The sequence below is a fragment of the Triticum urartu genome, chromosome 7 (genome assembly GCF_003073215.2).
Source record: "Triticum urartu cultivar G1812 chromosome 7, Tu2.1, whole genome shotgun sequence".
NCBI classification, from domain to species: Eukaryota; Viridiplantae; Streptophyta; class Magnoliopsida; order Poales; family Poaceae; genus Triticum; species Triticum urartu.
This window is the reverse complement of record NC_053028.1, coordinates 557,906-584,332: the sequence shown is the minus strand read 5'-3', so window position 1 is coordinate 584,332 and position 26,427 is coordinate 557,906. Positions and strand designations below refer to the sequence as shown.

At 42.7% G+C, this 26,427-nt stretch overlaps 1 pseudogene; it reads right to left on the bottom strand.

Moving 5' to 3' along the window:
* Positions 1-8,056: 8,056 nt before the first annotated feature.
* LOC125525248 lies at positions 8,057-16,298 on the bottom strand (annotated as a pseudogene).
* Positions 16,299-26,427: the final 10,129 nt, after the last annotated feature.

The following is a 26,427-nucleotide window of genomic DNA, read 5'->3' as shown; positions in this document are numbered from 1 at the left end:
CTTCTTTGATGTATTCAGATTCCAGCAATATATTTTAAGAATCTAGAATTGTAATGGAAGTTGAAAAGAATAAAATAAAAGAGGTGATAGCTAAAATCCTACCCCGTGGGATGGTTGGGATGGAATGGAGAAAGTCTCGGATGGTGATGTGACTTGCAGGCATTAAAAAAAAGCATCATCTAAGGTGATGATGATTGCTTTACCTTATTGTTGCTTTTCTACATACACACATACTCCGCAACTTTCTACATACATGCATACTCCGCAACATTAGTATTCGGTAAGATAAAAAGTGCTTCATGGAGCGCAGATCGCTCCAGGAGGCGGTTCGGGCGATCCAGATCTCAGTCGCCACCGCCCCACCCCCTCCACCTCTGTCCCCCGCCGCCGTCGGAGGAAGTCACCAGGCTAAGCCTGTGCGGCTGACGGTGGCGGTGGGCCTTCATCTCCTCACACGACGGGATCTCCGGCTGCTGCAGATTGGCGGCCTTGGACGTCGAGGTGCCGGGGTGGCGACCCCGGTCTTCTTCGGCGACCTTGGCGACCGCTGTGGCCCCAGGGCGGCACGACGCCTAGTTTGGAGGACTCGGCGTGGTGAAGCCCCTTATCTCCGTGTGGTGCGGGTGGTGATGGCGGTGTCCGCTCAGATCTCCGGCTTGCTGTTGGGAGCCGGCAGGAGACGGCGCGGGGGCCATCGTTTTGCCTAATATAGGTGGCGGTCCTAGGGTTCCTCTCGCGCCAAGAAGAAGATATGCTTGATGCTTGTCCTCCTTGATTTGGCCGGAGTGTCAAGTTCAGGAAGGCTTCGCCGGTGAACTCCCTTGGGTGCCTCATGCCTGGAGATTGCTGGATCGGATGGGATTCGATCGTGCGCACCCATGTTTTTCCGATCATTTGGTTTCTGGAGGGAGCGGCGGGAAGCTCTGCTATTTGTTGCCATCATGGGACATGTCTTTTTCGTTCCATGGTGAAGTCACAGGCAGAGAATGCCAAGGAAGTTGTGATCTAAGGACTAGTAATGGTGGTTCGAGTCCTTGCAGCGATGAGGAATTTGCTTGGTGTTTCGGGACCCGTCGCAGCGACATGCAAGTAGGGGCGAGGGCATAGGAGAAGTTCAAGGTCTTACCTTTCAGGGTGAAAATTCAAGGTCTGGCCTTAATTGGTTGTGTCTGGCAATGGACTTTTTGACGACATTGTTTTGAGAGCGTGGACTTTCTTCTGGATGAAAACCTATGATCTATGATCGGGCAACGATGGCGTTTGTGCACTGTTTCCTTCTTGGGGGTGTCGCTTTTGAAGAATTTGGACTTCAAGTGTTGTCTTGGTGGTGTTTGTACTGCTGCTTAAAGGACTAGACTGTAGCGGGGCTTTTCTTTTTTAGCTTCTTCTTCTTTTTGGCTGTGTACATCAGTAGTGCCATTAGGATATTCCGTAGTTGCAGAGACGGGGTGTAATTGGTATCTTCGTGATATTAACATATCCTCTTTATCGAAAAACATACATACATACATACATAGACAGATAATCCCTTTTGTTTTTTGTATTTTCATGTGATAAAGAAGGATAGAATATTCCGGGGGTTGCTGACTAATCCCTCATGATCTCGATCTCTTGTTAGCATGATACTCTTTGGTTGGGATAAGTACGACTACCACTTGTCACGGCTCGACTGCCTGCTTTTGCAAGCTTGGCCTTCCCTTGTGGGACATCTCACATCAAAGTCTGTCTTATGCATGTAGCTGCTAGGATGACGAAAAAGTGGTGACGGCAACATTGGGTGACTTCAATTTGGTGGTGCTTCTCGAGCTCCGGGGTGCTAGCCCGAGGTCTGAGCTATTGGTTATATCTAGTAATGGCGATGTTTATTGTGTTGTTATCTTGTTGAATGCATTGCTCGGATTTGCTCAGACTTTTTCTTCGAGGTGTAAACCAATGACCTTTGATGGTTGGATCCAATGACGATGGCACTTGAGCATCGTTCCCTTCCTGAAGATGTTGTTGTTGAAGAATCCTTATATTGGTACTGGTGATGTCAAGTGATTGTTGGTGCGGATATGGTCGCAGATTGTTGATCAGTATTTTAATCGTTTGGGAATTTTTCTTCCTTTTTTTACTCCTTCAAGGCATAACTTCGACCTTGTTTGACCATGCTAGATGCCGTGTGATTTTTGTGTGTTTTTTATTGATCTACTACTAGTACATGCCCTTTGATCGACTCAACATACACTTGTTTGATTTGATTGATTGGTTACCCTGCAACAACAGCTCTACTACTCGATAGCTAGCTGCTACTTAAATATGCTAACAGTATCTTGAGCAAAATAAGCAAAATTTATTTATGGATTCCATTGGCACGGCACGGCACGCCACTAGAAGACGACCTATCCCTCGTTCCCTGTATGTACATCATGCTACTAAATTAAAGTCACACATTGAAGGAATGAGACAAACAAGCAACTAGTAGCAAACACCATTAGTAACCTATATAACCATCGTCGTCGTCATCATACACATAGCATAGTCTTTCCAATCAGCAACATCTAAGCGGATAACATCACCACAACAACCAACACATGCATGGCCCACACCTCCCTCCCTCCCTCACCCCCCCAAAATAACTATCCTGCAAAATACTAGCAACACGTATCTGGTGCTCAGCCTTTTGCATCCACATGCACAAGATGCGTACTCCCTCCGTCCGGAAATACTTGTCATCAAAATGGATAGAAAAATATGTAGGGAGTACATATTAACTTCATCCATAATATAAGAAGCTTAAAAAATATTCTTATATTATGTGACGAAGGGAGTACATGATACAAACGGAGTATATAGAGAGGAGGACACAACAAAGGGCTCTGTATCTATCTGTAACAACAATTGTGTAATACTGGTATGGTGTGCAGTCCCTACCTGCTGAATCTGAAAGCTTCAGAAACAAACTGGCACAGCCTCCTGCCTTACCTTGCTCAAGGCTGCATTGCTTTTGCTGCTAGCATCTGTTATCCTGAAACAGTTGCATGCCCACACGGCTCCTCATCCTTTTCTGCTTTTCTTTGGAAATGAAAGCTCTCACTGTGTTACGATCCACATCATATATATATAAACGTGTGGTGCTGCCATTGTTTCGGACTGCATCACCAGTATCTATCTATATATGCTTTCTATCCCTTCATCTGCAAGCACCACTCGTTCCTTTGCTTGTATATAGTTGTGTTACACACAAACAATAGTGTGGCCTGGTGTACTAGTTGGCATGCTTTTGCTTGTGGCATACACATGACATGATGATGGCAACGAATAGGAGGAGGTTTGGCATCTACTCCCTCCGTTCCACAATACATGCCTTCCCTCTGTCAAAATATAGATGTATCTAGACATGTTTTAGTATATAGGTACATTCATTTTTGGACAAATGAAAGTCAAGTATTTTGGAACGGAGGGAGTACTATACATGCTGCAGATTCCTTTTATAATTAATTGATCACTGTTTTCTTTCCCTTTTAGTATCACACATGAAATTAACTACTACTCCTTCCATTCCAGAACATAAGGTGTATCAATATTCGTGCAAGCCAGACTTGCGTGTATGTTTGACCGAGATTATAGGATAAAATATCGACATCTATAATACAAAATAAATAAAATATGAAAAATACTTTTCTAGATTTAATTATGCAAATTTGGAACCAGAGATATTGATATTTTTCTTTCTAAAATCTTGGTCAAACATGCACATGTTTGATTTAAAAAAATACACTTTATATTTTGAAATGGATGGAGCAGTATACATGGCTTGGATATTTCCTTTTCTTTCCTACCTGGAGAAACAAAGCTACTTCTTGACATCCTTGTTGTCATCAGACCATCACCGTCGTTATCCAGTATTTGTAGCAGTCGAGGCCCCAGTACAACCGCTCAAAGCTTACCAATTTAGCGACACGGTAAATATGCACATTATACGTGTGTATCAGTTTTCCATGAAGAAAAGACATCCTTGCCATTCCAGGAAACAAAAACAAAATCAAAGCTATATTCGAAAACATTGTTTGAAGGAATAGTAAGGGTGGATTGTATTTTCTAGTCTGTGGAAAACACGGTTGTCATTCCTTCATGGAACTTCATACGTGAGAGTAGAATGGTGGACCAAGTTTGATACCCCAAATTTTTTTAAATGTTTTATATTTTTCCCGAATTTACTATTCACATGGGTGAGCGTGCAACCATGTCCACCTGTGTATTACCGCTGAACATAAGCAATTGATTGATTGATTACTGGGCAACAGCACCTCTACTCTACTTTAGATACTAGTTAAACATCCGCAACAAAAGCGTTTAGAAATTAAAATTCAGTCGGCATGCCACTAGAGGACGATTTCTTTCTAAATTCAAAGTCGCACCATTAGTAATAATCTACCCAATCATCACCATCGTCATCATACATACAAAATAGTCTTTCCAATCAGCAACATATCAGGGGATATTGATAATATCACCCCCAACAACCAACACATCCATGGCCCACCCGGCCTCCCTCATCACCAAAATAAATATACCACCACAAAATTACACATATGTTAATTGTGATCTTTAGCCTTTTTGCATCAACATCTAGAGGAGGGCAGAGGATTATGTATGTATCCATCTGCAGTCCCTTCCTGCCTGCTGCTGAAAGCTTCAGAAACTGACATTTACTGCCTTGCTCAAGGCTGCATTGCCTTGCTGCTATCTATCCCTACTTTTCTTTGAAAAGCTCAGAGCTAGCATCACAATCCACATCATATGAATGAGTGATGCTGCATCACCACACCAGTATATTCTTTCTATCCCTTCCTTGGTAATTGAGCAGTACCCGTTCCTTTGCTTGTCTAGTTGTGTCACACACACCCAGAGAAGTCTAATCTAATGCACTAGTAGTTGACATGCTTTTGCTTGTGGCATACACATGCTGCAGATTCCACTTGTTCCTACAGGATCACTCCTGTTTCTCCCTTCACACAAGCATCATAACCGGTATACATGGCCTAGCAATCTCCTTCCCTTATCTCCTCTTTCCTACATGGGGAAACAGAGCTATTCTTGCCATCCTTGTCGTCACCAGTCCATCATCGTCGCCGTCATCGTGCGAGAAGTGAGATTTGAGCCTGATCCGGCACTGGCGGTGGTCGAGGTCCCGCTAAGGCAGCTCAAAGTTCACCGATTTAGTGACACGGCAAATATAAACACAACGTGCACATGTGACACATGATTCACGTGGAAAATAACCTTAACTTGAGGAGTAAAAAACATTTGTAGACTGGCTGGTACATCAAACTTTATTGTGAGAATGACTTGTACTCTCTGGGACCTCTAGATATTTAGAACATATTCGTCACGTTGCCAACCGACAACATTCATCCCATAATTAATTTCAGCTCAATCGAACACGGTTTGCGTACACAAACAGTTCATCTCTAAAAAACTGCTCTCTGCTGAAGCTGCAGCAGTCCAAACTAGCGAAAGCACACTTAAGTCAGATGCGACACTGAACCAATCCTAAAACCAGATTGTGAGAACTTGAGGTGTAAAAGAAAATTGTGGACCAGCTCGTACATAAAACTTTATTGTGAGAATGACTTGTACATAATCTTCTCTGGAACCTCTAGATATTTACAACACATTCTTCATGTTGCCAACGGGCAACACATTCATCACATAATTTCAGCTCAGTCGAACACGGGTTTTCTTTTAGAAAAGGAGGATGACCCCCGGCCTCTGCATCTAGGCGATGCATACGGCCACTTTATTGATTATTCTTACAAGACCTTACAAAGTCATACAACAGCAAGACTAAAGCCACCATCTAAGCAACAACTGTCAGTACACCTTTATGAGGCCGCCGCAGCCACCTGCCACAAGTCCATCTTCATAGCTGTACTGTTGCATCTACCGTGCCAGGTCTCTCTGCCATCGACGCCACCACGACGCCAAACAGCGTTGTCCTCCTGCGCGAGTCCATCCTCCCACATCGAACTCCGAATCTGCACTGCGCCACGCTGCCAAGATCCGTCGCCATCAATGTATGGATGAAGCACCGCTCCACCAAAGAAACCGTCCGCTGGTCCCGCGAAACAAGGCGCAACACCATGTAGAAGGCCGAAGTCGCACCGCCACCACGCCACCAGCAGCCCCGCCACCAAGAGATATTCCCAGCCGCCGCCTTCAAGAAGGAACACTACACCAGGGTGCCGTCGACGCCCAGAGGGGAACAAAAGCTTTCGCCATAGCTCGAGGAGGAGGCGGAAAGGAGAGGATCCACCCCAAAGCCTCCAAGAAGGGGATCGGCGCCAAAGGCGTCGACTTTGGGGAGGCCGCCGCACCAGCCAGGGGTTTCCCCCGGAACCTCACCCGCACGCCAGATCTGCCAGGCCGGCAATAGTACATCTCTCAAAACTGCTATTTATTGAAGCTTCAGCAGTCCGAACCAATCCTAAAACCACATTTTGTCTTTCTCTCTACAGTTTTCTCTATCATGCCTTTTTGCATTCCCTTTCATTGCAAAGAAAGAAAGCTCTCTTACTTTATAGCAATGGAAATTTCTGTGTGCATCGACGGATTCTTTCGATTCCTTCCTTCTTTGATGTATTCAGATTCCAGCAATTTGAAGAATCTAGAAATGTAATGGAAGTTGAAAAGAATAAAATAAAATAAAGGAGGTAGTAGCTAAAATCCTACCCCTTTGGATGGTTGGGATGGAACGGAGAAAGTCTTGGATGGTGATGTGACTTGCAGGCATTAAAAAGAGCATCTAAGATGATGATGATTGCTTTACCTTATTGTTGCTTTTCTACGTACACACATACATACATACATAGACAGATAACCACTTTTGTTTATTGTATCTTCTGGGGTTTGCTGACTAATCCCTCATGATCCCTTGTTAGCTTGATACTCTTTGGTTAGAATAAGTACGAGCACCACTTTGTCGTGGCTCGATTGCCTGTTTTTGCAAGCATGGTCTTCGCTTGTATGGCATCTCATATCAAAGTCCATGCCATGCATGTAGCTGTTGGGATCACGGAAAGTGGTGGCAACAACACCGGATGACTTCAATTTGGTGGTGCATCTCAAGCATCGGTCTTGAGCTCTGGGGTGAAAACCTGAATTTTGACCAATTGGTTATATTTGGCAGTGGCGATGTTTATTGTGTCGTTACCTTGCTGAAGGCATTGCTAGGACTTGTTCTTCGTGGTGAAAACACATGATCAGGCCTTGGTTGACTCCGGCGACAACGGCGCATGAGCGTTGTTCCCTTCCTAAAGGTATTGCTGTTGGAGAATCCCTCTTGTGGTACTAGTGATTTCACTTGATTGTTGGTGCGGATATGGTTGTTGATGTAGATTGCTTTGATTGTTTCAGAGTTTTTTCTTTTCTTTTACTCCTCCAAGGCATAACTTTGGTCTTATTTGACTATGCTAGATGCCGGTGTGATTTTTGTGTGTGTGTTGGTGTTGAATGCGTGCATAATAACTATGCAAAGCCCGAGTGTGTTGGCCATTGTGTTTGTATCCCCAGATGCCCCATTTTAAGCTAATGAAAATCCACCCTTACCACCACTAGCATTTGGTGTTGATTATGGCGTGTGAACGATAACCACATATCACCTGGTTGTAGTATTTCCTCACAAGTTACATAAGTTTGCCTACGAGGACAACTACACTCTGCTCTTGTTTAAGAAGATCCACCATTCAGGCAACAACATTGTCAACATGCAAGTTGCATAACTTTGCTACTTGCAATTAGCGTGTTTCTTATTCATCTACATGCCCTTTGATGTACTCGATCGTACACAAGCAATCCGACTGATTGGTTACCGGGCAACAAAAACTCTACTCTAGTGTTGTAACTTGTGATAAATGTCCTCATCAAAGAAATGTTAAGAATAGAGATTCCGTAGGCACGCCACTAGAGGACGATTTCCATCCCTACACATAAATTAATTTAAAGTCGCGCAATCCTGTAAAAAATAAACAATTTAAAGTCGCACAAAAACAAGCAAGGAATGAGACAAATGGCAACCAGAACCATTCGTAATCTAATCATTATCATCATCATCATACATATAGCATAGCGTTTTCCAATCAGCAATCGGATAACATCATCCCCAACAACCAACACAATGCATGGCCCACCCCTCCCAAAAAAAATGTTGATCTTGTTTGTCCAACAAAAAGTAAAATAAATCATGCCTGTAACAATTAGGACTCTCTGAATTTATCTACCTGTAACAACTCTGTGGTATATATGGTGAGCAGTCCCTACCTCTACCTGACCTGCTGCTAAAATCTTCACATACAGCTTCTTGCTTTTGCTCAAGGCTGAATTGCTTTTGCTGCTGTCTGTCCTGCCTGATACATGATGCAGTTAGTTGCATGTCCACACCACTCCTCTTGACCTCTTCCCATCATTTTCTCCTTCTTTTTCTTTGAAAAGCTCCCAGTGTCACTATCCACATCATGAATAAATATGGGTGATGCTGCATCACCAGTATCTATATATGCTTTTTATCCCTTCACTGGCAAGCACTACCTGTTCCTTTGCTTGTGTACTTGCGTCACACACCCCCACACAAGCCTGATCTGGTGTACACTAGCTGAGGACATGCCTTTTGCCTGTGGCATACACATGACACGATGATGGCAACATATACTGTCTACTGTACATGCTGGCTGCACATTCTGCTTATTCCTTCTGGATTGATTGCTCCTGTTTTCTTCCCTGTTATCACACATGAAAGCAACTACAGCATACATGGCCTCTGAATTTTCTTTCTTATCCTACCTGCCTGGGGGGAAACAGAGCTACTTCTCGCCGTCCCTGTCGTCATCGGTCCACAACCATCATCATCATCGTCGTAAATTCAGCTGGTTGCAGTACTCAAGGCCCACGGACGGCGGCTCTAAGCTCACCGGTTACAACTGGTAGATTCTGCACCATCTTAACATGCATATGCATGCCACCTGCAGTCACACAACCATCTTCTTGCTTCCCTGTTTTTCTTTCTTTCTTTCTTTCTTCAAGATGTATAGAGTCTGCACATTCATTCAACAAATCAAGCTATCATCACTCGTTTCAGCCTCCAGGTTCGCGGGGTACGTACCATTGCCAGCAGAGGAGGAGCAACATTCAGTCGCTTCATACCACAAGGTACCAATTTGGACAGAGCAGTGTACTGATCTGTGACACTCTCCAAAAGGCCCATATGGGGAATATGTTGCAATAAGCCATGAAACACAAAGAACCATTTTTCAAGAAGCTTCGGTCATTTTCTACATAAGAACAAACAAATTTTATTATTATTATTATTATTATTATTATAGCATTAAAAAAACAAGAAGTCAATATGGGGGGCAAGGATCCCCCCAACCCCCCCCCCCCCCCCCCCCCATATGGGGGCAAGGCCATGTAGATAGATCGAAAACAAGCATGGAGAGATCAGTTGTCCTATCAACCTGTGCAGGTGCAAAATGAGTAGATGTGAACCGACAAATGTTTCAAAATGTAACAAGGCCCTAGCTACAATACAGATATGATGGGAGTGTTGCATAATTATGACAGGAAGAGAATAACTTATAGTCTTCTCAACCTCTTTATCCCTTTCCTCCTCAACTGACTCTTGCCTTCTGTCACATACAAGCCCAGAGCCAAAACAAGCATATGAGATACTCTAGTTAAACTAATATCATAATTGAGAAGAAATTTATGCATGCAAACCTTCTTCGAAAGGTCTTTGGACGATATGCTGAAGTACCAGCCTCTGCATTCAGTTTCACATGAAAACTATGATAAGAGACTTTTAAAAGGGCCAACTCATAGGAACTATAAAATACAGGAAGGAGAATAAAAACTGTTCTAGCAGATCTGGGCCGGCCCTAATATTTTGGAGGCCCTAGTGCGAATTTTATACAATGGAGTGTATAATAGAGTAGAAGTAATACTTTCATCAGTATATATTGCATATCATGAAAATCATTATTAAGTTATAATTATATATATAAAGTAATTTTATTTAGGAAATGAGGTCTTAATATACCATGTAACTGTGATTAAATGATACAGATGATGATTATAACATACATATACTCAACCATAAGCAACCATTGAACAAATATATTGTGGTGTCATGCCGGGGAAGGAGGGCAAGGATCCCCCTAAATATGGGGGGGTAAGCCCCCTCCCACCCCCTCCCAAAAATATATATATATATATATGAGCAGCAGGCCAAACCCCATAATTCTAACTTAACTATTCATGCATGGTTGATAGAGTTAAATATCCATGAGCAAAGTTATCCTTTGTGTTGACGTGTTTTGTAAAAAAAAAAAGTAATGTATTCATGCATGTAGATGTAATGAGCCCTTATTTGAGATGGGCCATAGGCCGTCGCACTGTATGTACTTATCCCTTGCTCCATGTTCCAACAAGTCCGTCAGATTCTTCCCTCCTCTGATTGTGGCATCATTATGGCCGGGATTGAGGTGTCACTGTCACTGCGGACCATCTTATAATGTTCTGCAAACCACCTTACAAAGTTCTGCAAACACAAAGTTTAACCAAATGGGTTACTGCCTCCAAAGGAACCGGGCATGCCTACCAAAAGAGGACACAAAGTTTTGGTTTAAAGTATAAGATACATGCTTTCAGAGTTTGTTTGCATCCACACATGTTTGAACATGAGCGGCCCAATGTGCCACTGTATTTGCATTTGCAATGTCCTGAAAATTTTGGGTTTGAATGATTGTTCCAGTTCCATAGATGATCATGATGTTCGTAAGAATAGAATACCATTAGCTCAGTCTTATGTAAAATTAAGTAATCTATTGTTGATACAAAACTGATTTCCATGACAAATCGTAACTCGCATGTTTTCTCCCTCCATAAACTAATATAAAAGCGTTTACGTTTACAGAGGGAGTACATGCAATGCACGTTAATATTAGACAATATTTTATCTGATGAAATATTAGGCAATATATTAATTGCTTCACACACTAATATCTGTTAAGATCTTAGTTGCACGTTGATAATATGTAGTATTTAATTAATTGGATGACGCTCACATTGACATTAGGTATACTATTAATTAGAGGAGGGTGCTAACCTTGTTTAGTACTAAACACGGTTAGCGCTAAACACCATGGCAACATAGACCATTGGATAGAGCGGTTGAACGGATGAGATATGTTGGATCTCCACAACTCGCTCTTTTTATGTCAAGTTAAATGAGGACAACCTAAATCAAACACAAATCTGGCTACAGCTAATTTAACATTTCCACGATGCCGCACAGTTCACGCAACAAAGGAGCATCATGTCAGATCCACTGATTAATTAGATCCAAGGATGACTGCTTTTGAGTTTAAACCCTGTCTGACCACATATCAACTTCACCGACTAAATTTTCCTGTCTTCTTCCATAGTTCCACAAGTGAGGCAGTTCACCTCTTATCCAGCCAAGCACAACAATAAGCCCCTCCGTTTCTTTTTACTTCGCATATAAGATTTGTCTCAAGTCAAACTTCATAAAGTTTGACCAAATTTATATACAAAATTATCAACATCTATAATACATGAGATATACAATATGGAAGTTGATTCAATGATGCATCTAATGGCATGGATTTTATATTGTGAATGTTTTTTTTTTTCTAGAATCTTAATCAAACTTTACTATGTTTGACTTTAGACAAATTTTATATGCAGACTAAAAAGAAACGGAGGGAGTACCAGACTAGCAGGCAATATTTAAGTATGTTTCTTCTATGTCTACCCATTAGTGAACTAACGGAGTAACAGATTAGATGAAAACCCATAAACATATATTGCAGCATTGCATAGAGTACCTGTAGCTGAATGCGATGAGATGTCCAGGGGAAATAATATCACCAAAGCCTAACATGGCATATCCACCCAATGGATCAAAGAAACGAGGTATTCTTAGGAGCATCGGAATCACTTCCCCTGAGCTGCCACCACTTGCAACCTGGGAGCTTTCATAAGATGGTAAGTAAAAAAAAAACAATCACAAGTCACAGCACATAAGAGAATAAGATAGGTTACTAAACATAAGCATTTGCTGGATAATGCATTTATTTAGTTTCAAATTATAACCACAAAAAATAACATTTCACTAGTTTCAAGTCCGAACATTTGCCTCCTAAACATATCAATTTTTATACGGGTCATAAGAGAACCAGATTAGATCATAACACTGAATATTTTAACAATTCACTCAGTTTCAAGACAAGCTGCTACCAATTCTCTCATATTCCAAAGGTATTTAAGAAGTGAATCCTTCTCTTTATTTTACAACCTCCAGATGCCTTTTTTTTTGTGAAGAAGCAAGAGTATTCCTTTTTGGGGGAAATGGCATATCTTATTTTCTAAAAATGGTTTCATCATGCAGTTGCAAGACTATTCCTTTTCTTTTTTGCGAAGAAGCAGGACTATTCCACTGATTGATTTAACTAGAAAATCTATCGTGCAAATTAATACGCAGAACTAAAGCATGGCTGATAGTAAGTATTGATGCAAATGTAAAGATCAAGATTGCACTTACTGCAAGCATAACACTCTCATGGAATATAAGAGGTGAAATGAAGACCCAGAAGATGTCATACACAAATGCACCACCAAGAAGAACCGATGCAACCTGCAAAGATAGAGTCTTAGATATTACTACAAGCAGGATCCGACGACAATCAGTTGACTACAGCAAATAGACATGCTAATACCCTGATATTAGGTAAATGCTCCTTCTGAATTATGTTTATCATCCAGCAGATACCCTGTGACAATTCACAGATTGCATGGTTAATGTATGTATTTTTCTCAAAGGTCCAAGGCTGCAAGCTAATTAAACACCATGCCAGAAGAAAATTTGCATCCCGAGTAACAAATTATATAAAAAAAGGGTAAAGAAATGACGTTCTCTACATTACGGAAACTATTCCACAACTTATAATGTAATTCTCAAATAACATGCATCAAGCTTGGAAACTGAATATGTGATGTCCAAAATCAAACAAATGATACAAGGTGTGAAATGAAGATAATCTTATCAACTCCCTTAAGTCCTGGGTAGATCACTTTCGAGTCCCTCCTAAGATTTAGTGAAAATGATAATCTTGTCAACATTTTACTTCTGATCTCCATCTGTATAGTTCATGGACGAAAACTAACATGTGAAATCTAAACAAAAATCGGTTCAGCCCATAACTAATATAAATGTATTCATATTAGATAAATCATGCTTAAGCTTGTGGTTTATGGTACTTACCTTGTTAGGGCTAAAAACTGAATATGGTCAATAATAAGTTGATTGACATTTGATGTATGATGTGAAAACTTGCATTGCACATACACAGCTGCTAGTGTAAAAATAGAAGGCCAGTTCTGAAATGTACTTTAACTGAAAAACGGCATCAAATTCTTTTGAAGAGATTGACCTTACTGCAATGTGTAAACTATAAAACAAATCACAGTTTAGCTGATCCTACTAGGAAAATGGAACCTCGATCCGCACTGAATTTGGACATGCTAGTTTTAAGTTCTGAACTAAAGTGATAGTAAACATGTTGCATGCTTTCAGTTGCTTCTGAACTAAAGTGGAAAAGAATAGAACTAAGGGGGTGTTTGGATGAAGGGTATTTCCCCATGAAGATAAAAAACAAAGCAGGCAAACCTAAGAATCATCATCAATTCAACTTACAAGGATGTCTTGACCTATCCAAGCAAACGAAGAATGCCGATAAGCAGCCCATAGAATGACAAATACCGTACAGAATGGTGCCACTCCAAGAGACAAGGTTAAGACCTCCCCGTACAACGGCAATTGTACAGTATTATTTCTCCAATCCTTACAAATCCTGGAAACAGGGCGCACAAGAGGCACAGACAGCGAGTTAAAAACTAAAATAAAGAGCATTGAAAAAAAATGCTTGATGTAAACTATTTCATGCATTACCTAGAGATAATTGTCACCAAGCAAACATGCATACTCTGAAAGACACAAAACAGAAACAAACTCACAACCGAATACCAATATAAAAAACTAAACAAGCACTTCAATAACCAAGCACCAAGAGAAGTACTTGTACAAATAGACAGGCCTTGTGATCAAAAGAGTGCAAAGATAGAGAATATACGAGGAAATACCTCAATACCACCAATGCAGAACAATACAATGAGTAGCCAGGCGACCCAAGACGACATGAAGTAGAACAGGAGAAGGAGAACTGAACATCCCACAATTTGAAAAACAGCTCTCTTTGCGGTGATTTCAATGACTTGTTTATCTTGTCTGTTGTTTGTTCCAGAATTCGGTCCCTGCTGTCTAGTATGAAACGAAGAAATTCATTAGTCAAAAACTTAACCAAGTGATCAACTGAAAACTACTACTCATTAGCTAGAAACAAACCCGATAAAATGCAAATTATTCGTCATAAGTACCAAGTGTGCCTCACAGCAAGATAAGTTATTTTTTTGTACAGATGCAGAAATGTTATAAAGCCAGGGCAAACAAATCTGCAGATAACGTATAATCAAGCAACAACCAAATATTCTATATTACATAATCCTATTAACGGCTCATCCCTGTTCATGAAAAAAAGCTAGTAAATAGCATAGCATGTTATACAGTCTGGATAGGCAGAAAAGTGAGAACCTGCCATGCCAGCTGATTATAACGCCCATCAATCTGTTGGCATGCAACGAATTCACCCCAGAGTGAGGAGCAGACTATAGTTCCTACGGCCATTATGAACAAGAAGCATAGTGAAGGGTCCACAACCGGACGACTTGGCTCATTAATTGAAGGATCACTGACACTGCAAACCATCTCATAAACTTCTGCAAGCACAAAGTTAACCAAACGGATTATTGCCTGCAAAAGAACCAGGCATGCCTAGCAAAAATATTGAACAGGAGTACGGAACAGAGAATATAATTCTTTCAGGCCGTCCTTTGAATGAATACCTTGGCATCAGCAGGCTGTGCAGTTTCTGCTTCAGCGGTGAGAGCACACTGTCCACGTGTCGGTAAGGCAACAGAAAGCGTTAACTGCAACAGCAAGGTTTAGATTAGATTAGAAGATGCCTGTAGAACCAACTTGGTTGCCAAGTTATGTCGGAGTCGGAGTCGAAGCAGAACCTTTGAGGCTGTATTGGAGCAGCAGTCAGGAGGGTCGGTGAGGGCAGCGCATGTTCTCTGAGCCTCGTTGACAGTTGTAGGCAAGGTGGGTCCGAATGTCGTGTGTCGTGCTCATTCCAGCAACGGCCGTGCCCTGGGTTCCACTCACCCAGTTCTTCTTCACCTTAACCTGGGGAAAAAGAAAACCTGGGAGCATGAGAAAGAAATAAAATCGGGGGGGGGGGGGGGGGGGGGGAGGGGGGGGGGGTATGTTGCTTCCATTTAAGATTTGGACCAGACAATGTGCATACACACACACACTCTGAAGTGTGACAATCTTTTAGGATGCTCCTGATCAGAGCAGAGCAGAGCTGGTTAATTTGCTTGCTGCTTAAGTGGGGTGGAGTGCAACAACTAGTATTATTGTTCAAGTAGCTCCAGATGAGATTGGTTGCAGGCATATATAGCAGAGTAGAGTAGAATGGGGATAACTGTCTGGCTGCCAAATTTAAGTTGTTTTGTGCTGCTGCCAACCATCCTGATAATTCATTTCGTGTTGTTGTGAAGTGAAAAAGGGAGGGGATACCTAGCGTGAAAGGCAGGTTGGGCATGAGTGAAGCAAAGTTTTATGCTATCTGCTCCCACCGCTTCTAAATATAAGTCTTTTTTAGAGATTCCACTATAAAGACTACATTCGGATTTAAGTATATGTTCACTCATTTTGCTCCGTATGTAATCTAATCTATAGTGGAATCTCTAGAAAGACTGGATTATATCTAGGAATTGGCAGGGACTGGTTGCATCTACACTTGTATGCTGAAAACCCCCACATTTTGCATCCGGGAGCAGAGCAGAGCGGGAGATCTGACAGCAGGAGGAGAGGATAGAGTGGATGGGGATTGGTTACCGGCTGGAGCTTGTTGGAGCAGCCGGGGGAGGCGGCGCCGTCGGCCGCCGCGCGTCCGGCGAGGAGCAGAAGCAGCAGGGCGGCGACCTCCGACAGGAGGAGCTCGCGACGGCGGAGGGCCGCCGCCATGGACCTTCCCGGCGCAGCGGCTGAGTGATTCGGACGGACGGAAGAAAGGAATAATCTTTTCGGGGTTGGATTTGAGAGGTGGTGGAGTCACTGTAGTGGGTTTATATGCTGGTGGCGTCTTCCACCGGTTTACGCTTTCTTGGCCTGAAAACATGCTCCCGTTCCCTTGTGTTTTTTCTCTCCATCACATTAGTACTCTCTTTGTGTCTCATTGGAGGTCCTGTGTATAAAATGGGAGGAGTCAGATGTAAATTCAAATTTTCATTAGGTCCTTCTTCTTCTTCTTTCCAAAGGAGAAGAGAAGAAAAGAATCAAAGCATGCAAGGGCTGAAGGGCATCATGCAAGCCCTTCAGCCTTTGCATGCTTTGAAAGGCATCAAGGGATGAAGGGCATCAAGCAAGCAAAAACCGCATAGCAAACTCAAGGGCTGAAGGGTTGCCAAACTCTCGTACAGTAGGGTGTCCTTCTTCTTCTTTCTTTCCAAAGGAAAAGAAAAGAATCAAAGCGTGCTTAAAATTGATGAAAAGCCGCATAGCAAAAAAATGAAAACTACGGCATCCTCCATTATGTGTTCATTTCTTCCAAGTATCGATCATTCTATCCCATACACAACACAACCAAAAGGATGTTACAAGTTTTCTATATATCCATGTGCCGGCATCAACACATTTTTTTCTAATTAACATGCACATGTGAGAATGTTGCGCCGTTATCAGTCCTGGCACATTTATTGGATTGCCACGTGCTCATGTGCAATTCCTTGCCAAGTGCTCCCATCTCCTATGGAGTAGTACAATATCAAGTACTCACGGCTCTAGCGAACATGAATTGTGTATACCCGTTTATATGCCGATAATGTATATGCACTTGTAACTAATTCACCAAGAATTGTACAAATCTGTAACGATTAACTTGTTGTTGTGTTACTGGCAGGGGAGGCATGTGAGATCCCGAGGTGAAGGGATACCATCGGCGATAGGATCAGTAAGGCATGGGCGGTGTCCATTGGGTTAACAAAAGCATAGCCTACATCGACCGAGGTGACGGATTGGTTGATTTGGGTAAATTAGAAATGTTAGATCCATGATCTTTTGCACATTAGTAAAGTGTCCGTTTATAAGGAAAGGGTGGAGGCAAAAATAAACCAGTGAGATGTTAAGACCACAACTAGAGGGGTTAAGACCACAAACTCTTATGCACTATTTGTTACAGGGTTAAGCCATAGGTTAGGGACTTAACCCACCAAACAACGCTTGGTTAGCTGGGAATAAATCAATATGGTCAACACTATTTAATCGTGCTATCTATTAAGTTAACCCACCAAAACAACGGAATAACTCGGGGCATCTCCAAGGTGAACCCGTAAACCTCCCACAACCATCCGGGCCACGCTGTTTGAACCGTTGAAGCCATCCAACGCAGTCCTGTATCGGTCCGTGGGGCGGTTCGGACGCGATTTCTCTCACAAAACGGAGAAAAAAATGTGTGTGTGTGTGAGGGGGGGGGGGGGCTTTGCGGGAGTCCGGACCTTCCCCGACCCCGCGACTCCATCCTCCCCATTTTCTCTCCTTCCTTCTTTCTCTCTTGCGTTCGCCACTGCTCCACCATCCAGGCACCATGCCACACCCCTGCCGAAAATCTGCGTCGTCGTCACCTGCACTCCAGCAGGGCTCCCCACCGATTCTCCTCGGTCTCCGTTCAACCCCTGTCCTCCGACCGCTCCGCCAGGTACCATCCTCTACGGAGCCTGAAAACTTCGATGAACCGCCGTTGCTGAAAATAGTTGTCCCTTCTTTTTAGCAATGGATTCCGATTTGGAGTACATATGCGAGCAATATGTTGAGTCGTCCGACGGCTCGACGACCACATTTGAGGAGTTTATTCAAATGCATCAACATATTTGGCATCAACCAACTCACGAGCAGCTGAAGAAAGATCTGATTGAGCATCAGTGGGCGGTGAAAGGGGACAACAATGTTGGGATGTAATATTTGATTTTTTTATAAAAAATTAACTAGTGCCGCATGTGGGTGTTTGAACGTCTGTATCCTTTGCATGCAGCTACTTGATTGTGCAGACTAGGAAAAAAACCCGAAAGGCCGGATGTATGTGTCTACGGTTAGATGGCGTCCTCCCGCATCCGTGTCCGCGGACTGGCCCCTGTCCGTGAACGGATGCGGGAGAAAATTTTTGGGTTGCCGTTGGAGATGCCTTAACCTCGCCGTTAAATGAACTTAATACTGTTAACTCATTCCGCAAGCCCTGCCAAACAAAAAATTGGATTAAACTAACCTCATAGGGTTAAGAAGTATTAAGGTTAACAAACCGAATTGACTTAACATGCAACCAAAGGGGGCCTTACTGACCACTAAGGACAAGTATACGTTGTCAAATAGATGAAAGCACATTTACTGCTACTCACAAGAGAAAAAATATCACAAAATTAGATGGACTAAAATTCTTATTCCATATTCAGCTTGCTCAAGATAATGTGTACATCATTTTCTATGTTATTCATGGAATGGGGGAACTGGGGTGCAACAACATTTCATTTCATCTCCCGGTGCTAATGAGCAGTAAGCTGAATAAGGATCAAGACCATATTCTTTGCACATATTCCTGCATCCGGTGATTGTGCAATCCTCAATTTTATTACACTGTATGTCGTGCTCTCCAACTACAAAAAATATAACCATTATTTAGAACACACAAATTGAACTACATTTATGTATGTATGTATCCAAAAATAAATAAATATGTATGTATACATACATACATACATAATGTATATAGACCTGCTGTTTAAAAAAGATTAATCAGAAAGGGAAGAGCTTACATGCATCACATGATGAGAAAACATTGGAGAAAATCATAAGACCCATGAATACAAGGGCCATGGAGTGTACAACCCTCAGCTTGTTCTTGGGAAGTGCCATCACAAGGAAACTGTTACAAAATGATCCAATTATGTACTATTTATAATGGCACTCATGGTAGCAGAAATATACAATATCAACCATTTATTATATTTTATGCTTGCTTCAAGAGTATCTTTCCATCTTAACAACCTTCTAATTTTTAGACTAATTAATTTTATTCTGATCCGATTGGATCGCATACATTAATTTTCTCCTTCAATTCCGCACGCGATGTGTGGATTTTTTTAGTCTAGTTCATTTTTTCCGATTCGATTTGATTGCATACCATAATTTCTTTCTTCAATTTTTGGGCTGATGTATTTTGTTTGGATCTGATTGGATTGCGGACTTCAATTTGCTCATTCAATTCTGCCCGACTGATTTGTGGATTTGTTTAGGATATTTAGTTTTGTTCTGACCCAATTGGATTGCATACCGTAATTTGGTTCTTAAGTTTTTAGGCTAACTAATTTTGTCCCGCTTAGATTGGATTGTATACCTTAATTTGCTTCTTTTCCGCCTACGCGCGAGCCAACCTCTCGCTGGATGGTTCATCTTCTTGGATTTATTTCATGCTTTTGGTGATGTTTGTTCAATGGGAGGAGACGTTCTCATCCGCTATGTGGTGTCTGTGGGGACTACATCAATGTCAAGATGATATGCCGACTCAGTTTTTCATAGGTGCTGGGTATGATGTATGTGCATTCATAGGGGTGAGTTAATGCTTGTGTATGTGGGTGACTTCAATTGTACCGTGTTCAAGAAAAAAATCTACATGCATGACTTGTGGATTTGTATAGGCTAATTAATTTGGACCCAAATATGGATCTAGCACTCCCCAGATCGAACGAATCATTCCCTATAGCGATTTGATAGCTGTTTCTGCAAACCGGCTCCTGCAGCGGCGCTACCTGGGCTCGGCCCAACTTCTATTTTTCCTGTTTCTTAAACTCTAGATAAAACTGCAAAAAGGGAGCGCAAGCTAGGATTCAAACCTGCGTCACTAGTTACCAAGTATTAACATTTAACCAACTCGACCACTTAACCAGATGTGATGAAATACATGTTTTCCTCAATTTATTTGTTCTTCTTTTTCCTTTTTTCTTTTTCTTTTGCTTTTTTCTCTATCCTTTTTTACTTTCTTTTTTCTAAATTCGTAATTGTTTTCTTCAGATAGATGGACTTATTCTCTAAATCCAAGAACTAAATCTTTCGAAACTCATGGACTTTTTTCAAATTGATGAACCATTTTCAGAATAGAGGAACTTATTTTTCAAATTTGATGAACTATTTCTTAAAATCGATGAACTTTTTTTTTGCAAAATCGATGAACTTTTTCTCAAAATCGATGAACTTTTTTTCAAAATCGATGAACTTTTTTCAATTTACGTGAACTTATTTTCAAAATTGATGAACTTTTTTCAATTTAGGTGAACTTTTTCATATTTGATGAACTTTTTTCAAATTCAATGAACTTTTTTTCTCAAAATCATGGATTTGTGTTTCAAATTTGATGAACCTTTTCAAAATCTATGAACTTTTTTGAAATTCGATGAACTTTTTTCAAAGTCGATGAACTTTTTTCAAATTGGTGAACTTTTTTTCAAAGTTGATGAACTTTTTTGAAGTTGGTGAACTTTTTTTTCAAAGTCGATGAACTTTTTTGAAGTCGGTGATCTTTTTTTTCAAAGTCGGTGAACTTTATTCAAATTCGTGAACTTTTGTTTCTATTTTTTATGAACTTTTTTTTTGAAATCGATGAACGCTTTTCAACTTTGCTGAATTTTTTTCAAATCTGATGGACTTTTTTTCAAATTCAGAAACTTTTTCCATTTTTGTGAACTTTTTTTCAATTCATGGTTTTTGTGAATGCCTTTTCAAATTTATGTTTTGTTTATTCAAATAATTTATAGCTGGTATATAATACTACTATATATTTAATATTTGTACTAAAGGAAGGGCCAAATAGAGTTGTTCCCTCTAAAATATAGCAAAGGTAGCCTGTCTTAGTGGTTAACGTGCATGGCGTTCTAGTAAGCGGCCGAAGTTCGATTCCCCTACAAACCAGTCCCTAGCAAACGATTTTGGTTTTTTTTTTGAGACAAACTCCGAAGCTTTTTATTCCGACGTCACAATGTTTACAGGGACGAAAGAGAGACCGTCCGGCTGTCCCAACCAAACATGCCGGCCAGCCGGAAGGGATAAAGCATGCTTCACGAGCTTGTGAGCCTCGATATTCGAGCTCCTAAATTCGTGAGAAATATTACAGACTTGGAAAGAAAGTATATGCTCTAATATTTCATGTATGATCGCACCATACTCTGTCGGATTCCTCTCCTGGATATCTTGAACCACCACCTTCGCATCCGAGGCCACCTGGATGTTTGCCACGTTCAAATCATCAGCTAGAGCTAGAGCCTTCCTGATCGCCAAGCACTCGAGAGTCGCCGGTTTAGATATACCTCTGAAGACCACTGCCGAGGCTCCCAAGAAATTACCGTCTGAATCTCTGGAAATCGCTGCTACAGCTCCATGTCCTCTTCCTCTCCCTACTGAAGCATCAGCATTAAACTTTGCCAGCCCTCCAGATGGAGCAATCCACCCTGATCGTCTTGGCGCTGATCTTGCACTCTGCGACGTTTTGATGGACTGCAGTGCATTGAGTTCATTCACGTATGAGTTTACAAATGCTTGGACAGCGGACGGGCTTTGATAGATATCACTGGTAGAAAAAGGGCCTATAGTCCCGGTTCGTAAGGGCCTTTAGTCCCAGTTCCGGAACCGGGACTAAAGTGTCGGTACTAATACCTCCCCCCTTTAGTCCCGGTTCAATCCAGAACCGGGACTAAAGGCCCTCCACGTGGGCAGTGCGCAGAGCCCAGTCAGGAGACCCTTTGGTCCCGGTTGGTGGCACCAACCGGGACCAATAGGCATCCACACGTCAGCACTTCTGTGGCTGGGGTTTTTGTTTTTTTTTGAAAGGGGGGGGTGGGGGTTTTGGGGGGTTAATTTAGGTGTTTCATATATTGTGTTAGCTAGTTATAATTAATAGAGAGAAGTGTCCTCTGTTATGTCCGTGCTTGGCCGACGCTACGTACTATACATACGTATATAGAGAGGACTAGACACGCTAGCTAGCTAGTAATTAAGCATATATGCATATATATAGAGAGAAGTGATATCGACCACCTCTCCTTCTCCGAGAGATTGGTCGAACAACAAGTTCTTGTATATCTATCTGACACTACCGGCTACATATATACAATAATTATCTCTTACAAATATAATCATACGGACTCAGGGTCCACATAGAATTCTCCGTCTTCAGGGATCACGTGGTCAAGAAAGAATGCCGCCAATTCCTCTTGAATTGCTCGCATGCGAGCTGGTGCTAGGAGTTCATCCCGCTTCCGAAACATCTAATTTGAAGAAGGGGGTCAATACATATATATATATATATATATATATATATAAATGAATGAAACTCAACACAAATGATGGTAATAAAATAAAATTGTGAATGTTGTTATTTACGTACTTCATATTGTTCGTTAGAGTACCCGCCCCGCTCACATGTCATGTGGCGGATGGACTCGCAGATGTAGTATCCACAGAAATCATTCCCTTGTTCCTGCCACAACCACTTTACAAGAAATAGAGGTCAATCAAACTGATAAGCAAGAATGCTAAATGGTATTGATGAAACTAGCGCTTGAATCACTAGGAGATGCGCGGAACATGCTACTATAGTACTTACTTTCGGATGTCTAAATTCCAGCTCCTTCGGCAGTCCCGGAACTGTTTTGGTGAATTTTCTCCAAACCCTGCCGGACAAAGAAAACAATTACTTGATATCAGGAAATGAACAAAGTTGCTGATATGGTGGATAATGATCGATTTAACTTACTTCTTGAGGATTTCAGTCATGTCCGCATACTCCTTGGGATCTTTTCGTTTAGAGTCCAAGGCGGTTACTACTCTCTGCTCAAGCTTAATCTCTAGGATAATATAGTGGAAACTGCACACACATGCATAACTCATCAATTACATTACTATAACCTTGACTAATATATAAGGGAAACCGAATACGCACAAGACAGTAACACTCACCTGAAGTTGTAAGGAAAGAGTATTATATCTTTGTTTTGATTTATTACGAACGATCGTAGCAAGTTGGCCTCGGTAGCTGCGGCATGAAGTTTAACCTCAGTTGCATCTATGAGATATGTGTTAATGAACCCAATATCACCGACTTGTCTTTTCTTCAATTCGGCGATCTTCAATCTGCATAATATAGTGAGGATGATTATAAATACATGCAATGAAAGAGCTAAGCTATATAGAGAAACTTAATGACAGAAGTAGTACTACTTACAGACAGTAGCAGGCGACCGTTGTTTTATCGAGGGCCAATTGATTGAAAAACTGATAGAACTCCTCAAATGGAATAGGCAACAGATCAATTCCAACGAGGTCATGCTCCGGTTTAACTCTCGCATACAAAGTACTCCTCCCCCCAGAGTCTCTGCAGATTTTCAAGTACCAATCATGCAATCTTCGCATCATCGTTGATAGAGATCTTTCATCTTTGACGAGAGGCTTCCCGTACTCGTATCTTTGTATCTGCACCTCCATGGGTTCATAATGTACTTCGTCGGGCAGGTAATCTGCAAGATTGCTATAACCGGGCACCATCCTCGGATCATTATCGACGTTGTGGCTAGGCACCTTGAGCGGGGGGCACGATTGTTTCGCTTGTTCGCCGAGCTGGGCAATTTGTTTCCCAGCTCGTCGTTCTTTCAGCCTTTGATGATCACTGACAGTACTTCCCGACCGCTCCGCTTCGGCAAATTCCTTTCCAATAATGCGGTCATAGTTTCCTTTCGGCGGATCAGACTTCGGTGGTTTTGTCAGGGCAGCCAGAGTGCGCTTCACTTTCACCCGATCTACCTTCTCCTCCGGAGGTGGATGTTTCTTTGCTTTCACCCCTTCAAAGAAGTTCCTCACTTCTTCTCGCGCGATCTCGGCGTTCTCCTCCAGGGTCCTCTCATATGGTAACTTCTCTGGAGTCTTCAGAGAAGGACCGAATCTGTATGTCCTCCCGCCTCTGGTTGTACTGCTAGACGCCGACCGAGCAGACGGAGCGGTTGTCTTCTTTACTTGCTTAAGCGGCGGAGGAGAAGGACTACGATGCGCCGGAGCAGCTGGAGCGGCGGCAGGTCTCTTCCGCCCTTGCTGACGAGGCGGAGAAGGAGGAGGCTGGCTGCTCGGGCGCGTCGGCGCAGGCGGAGAAGGAGGCGGAGTGCCGCCACGCGCCGGAGAAGGAGCCGGCCGAGGGCCCTGATCGTCACTCGCCGGAGGAGGAGGCGGTGGAGGCGGAGTGCCCTGACTCGCCGGAGGAGGAGGAGGAGGCGGTGGCGTCCAGTTCGGAAGGTTGATGAGCTCCTTCCGCCATAGGCATGGAGCCTTCAGAGCAGACCCCAGCCGAGTCTCCCCTTCACCGGTAGGGTGGCCAAGCTGGAGGTCCTCAAATCCCTCCGTTATCTCATCCTCCATCACCCTAGCATATCCTTCTGGAATCGTCCGGCAGTGAAAAGTTGCGCCGGGTTCAGTAGGATAAACAGAGCCAACAGCCGCCTTGACCTTCAAATTCATCCATTGCGTCATAAGGTGACAATTTTGAGACTCCGTTATAGCATCCACGGGATAGCTGGCAGGAGCCGTCAAGGCATGCTCCAGCTGAAGCAGCTCGGTGGAAGCCACGCTGCTTCTGCGCTGAGATGGCGGGGTAGCTTCGGGGGAGGCTTCGGCAGTACGTTTGCTGCGATTTGCTTCTCGTTCCTCTATCGCGTCTACCCTTGCTTGCAGCGCCTGTATTTGGGTCTGCTGCACTTTTTTCTTCCTCTCATGGGATTTGTAACCGCCTGCGTCCGGAAACCCAACCTTCCACGGAATGGAGCCTGGCGTGCCTCATGTCCGTCCAGGGTGCTCAGGATTCCCGAGGGCCATTGTGAGCTCGTCGTTCTCTCTGTCTGGAAAGAACGTCCCTTCCTGCGCTGCTTCGATATACTGCTTAAGCTTACTGACTGGTATGTCCATTTGATCGTTCGTCCAAATGCACTTCCCTGTTACAGGGTCTAGTGTTCCGCCAGCCCAGAAGAACCAAGTCCGGCAACGGTCTGGCCAGTTAATTGTCTCTGGTTCGATCCCTTTATGAACCAGATCATTCTCAGTCTTGGACCACTTAGGCCGGGCTACGAGGTAGCCACCTGACCCCGTGCGATGGTGAAGCTTCTTCTTCGCAGCATTTTGCTTGTTTGTCGTCGACATCTTCTTACTCTTTTCTGATGTCTTGTGGGCCACAAATGCGGGCCAGTGATCTCTGATCTTCTCATATCTGCCCTTGAATTCTGGTGTCTCATTATTTTCGACAAACTTATTCAGCTCTTTCTTCCACCTCCTGAATAGTTCTGCCATCCTCTTCAGAGCAAAAGACTTGATTAATTTCTCTTTAACTGGGTTCTCTGGATTATCCTCAGGCGGTAGGGTGAAATTTGACTTCAGCTCAGTCCAAAGATCATTTTTCTACATATCATTGACATAAGACACCTCAGGGTCTTCTGTAGCCGGCTTAAACCATTGCTGGATGCTTATCGGGATCTTGTCCCTAACCAGAACCCCGCACTGAGCAACAAATGCGCTCTTTGTCTGGAGGGGTTCAATAGGTTGGCCGTCGGGCGTGATTGCTATGATCTCAAACTTTTCATCCGAGCTCAACTTTTTCTTCGGGCCTCGTCTCTTTACCGAAGTTGTGCTCGATTTGGAGGGCTAGAAAAAAGAACAAAGACTTAATTAATATGTGTACATACCAAAACAATGAATGCATCAATCAGCTAGTCAGCATAGGCTTAACTAATATATATACCTGGCCGGACTCGGTTCGGTCACCGGAGCCGTCATCACGGTCTCCTTCTTGCACCGGCATTGGGTCACCGGAGCCGTCCTCATGTTCTTCTTCTTGCACCGGTATTTAGGTCACCGTAGCCAGCTTGTTCACCCTCTCCTTCCAGACCATCGGTTTCGTTGAGAAACAACGAGATGGCATCACTTCCTTCTGCGATTATGTCCCTCAACAACGCTTCTTTTGTTGCTTCGTCTAGGGCGGTGTCCATAGTTTCTACAAATATTTACAACATGGCAATTATTATTCAAACATGACAGATGGATATATTAGTGCCAAACATAGAACTAGCTACCTAATCATAGTAAGCTATCGGGAGGGGGTATATATCGACAACGACGAC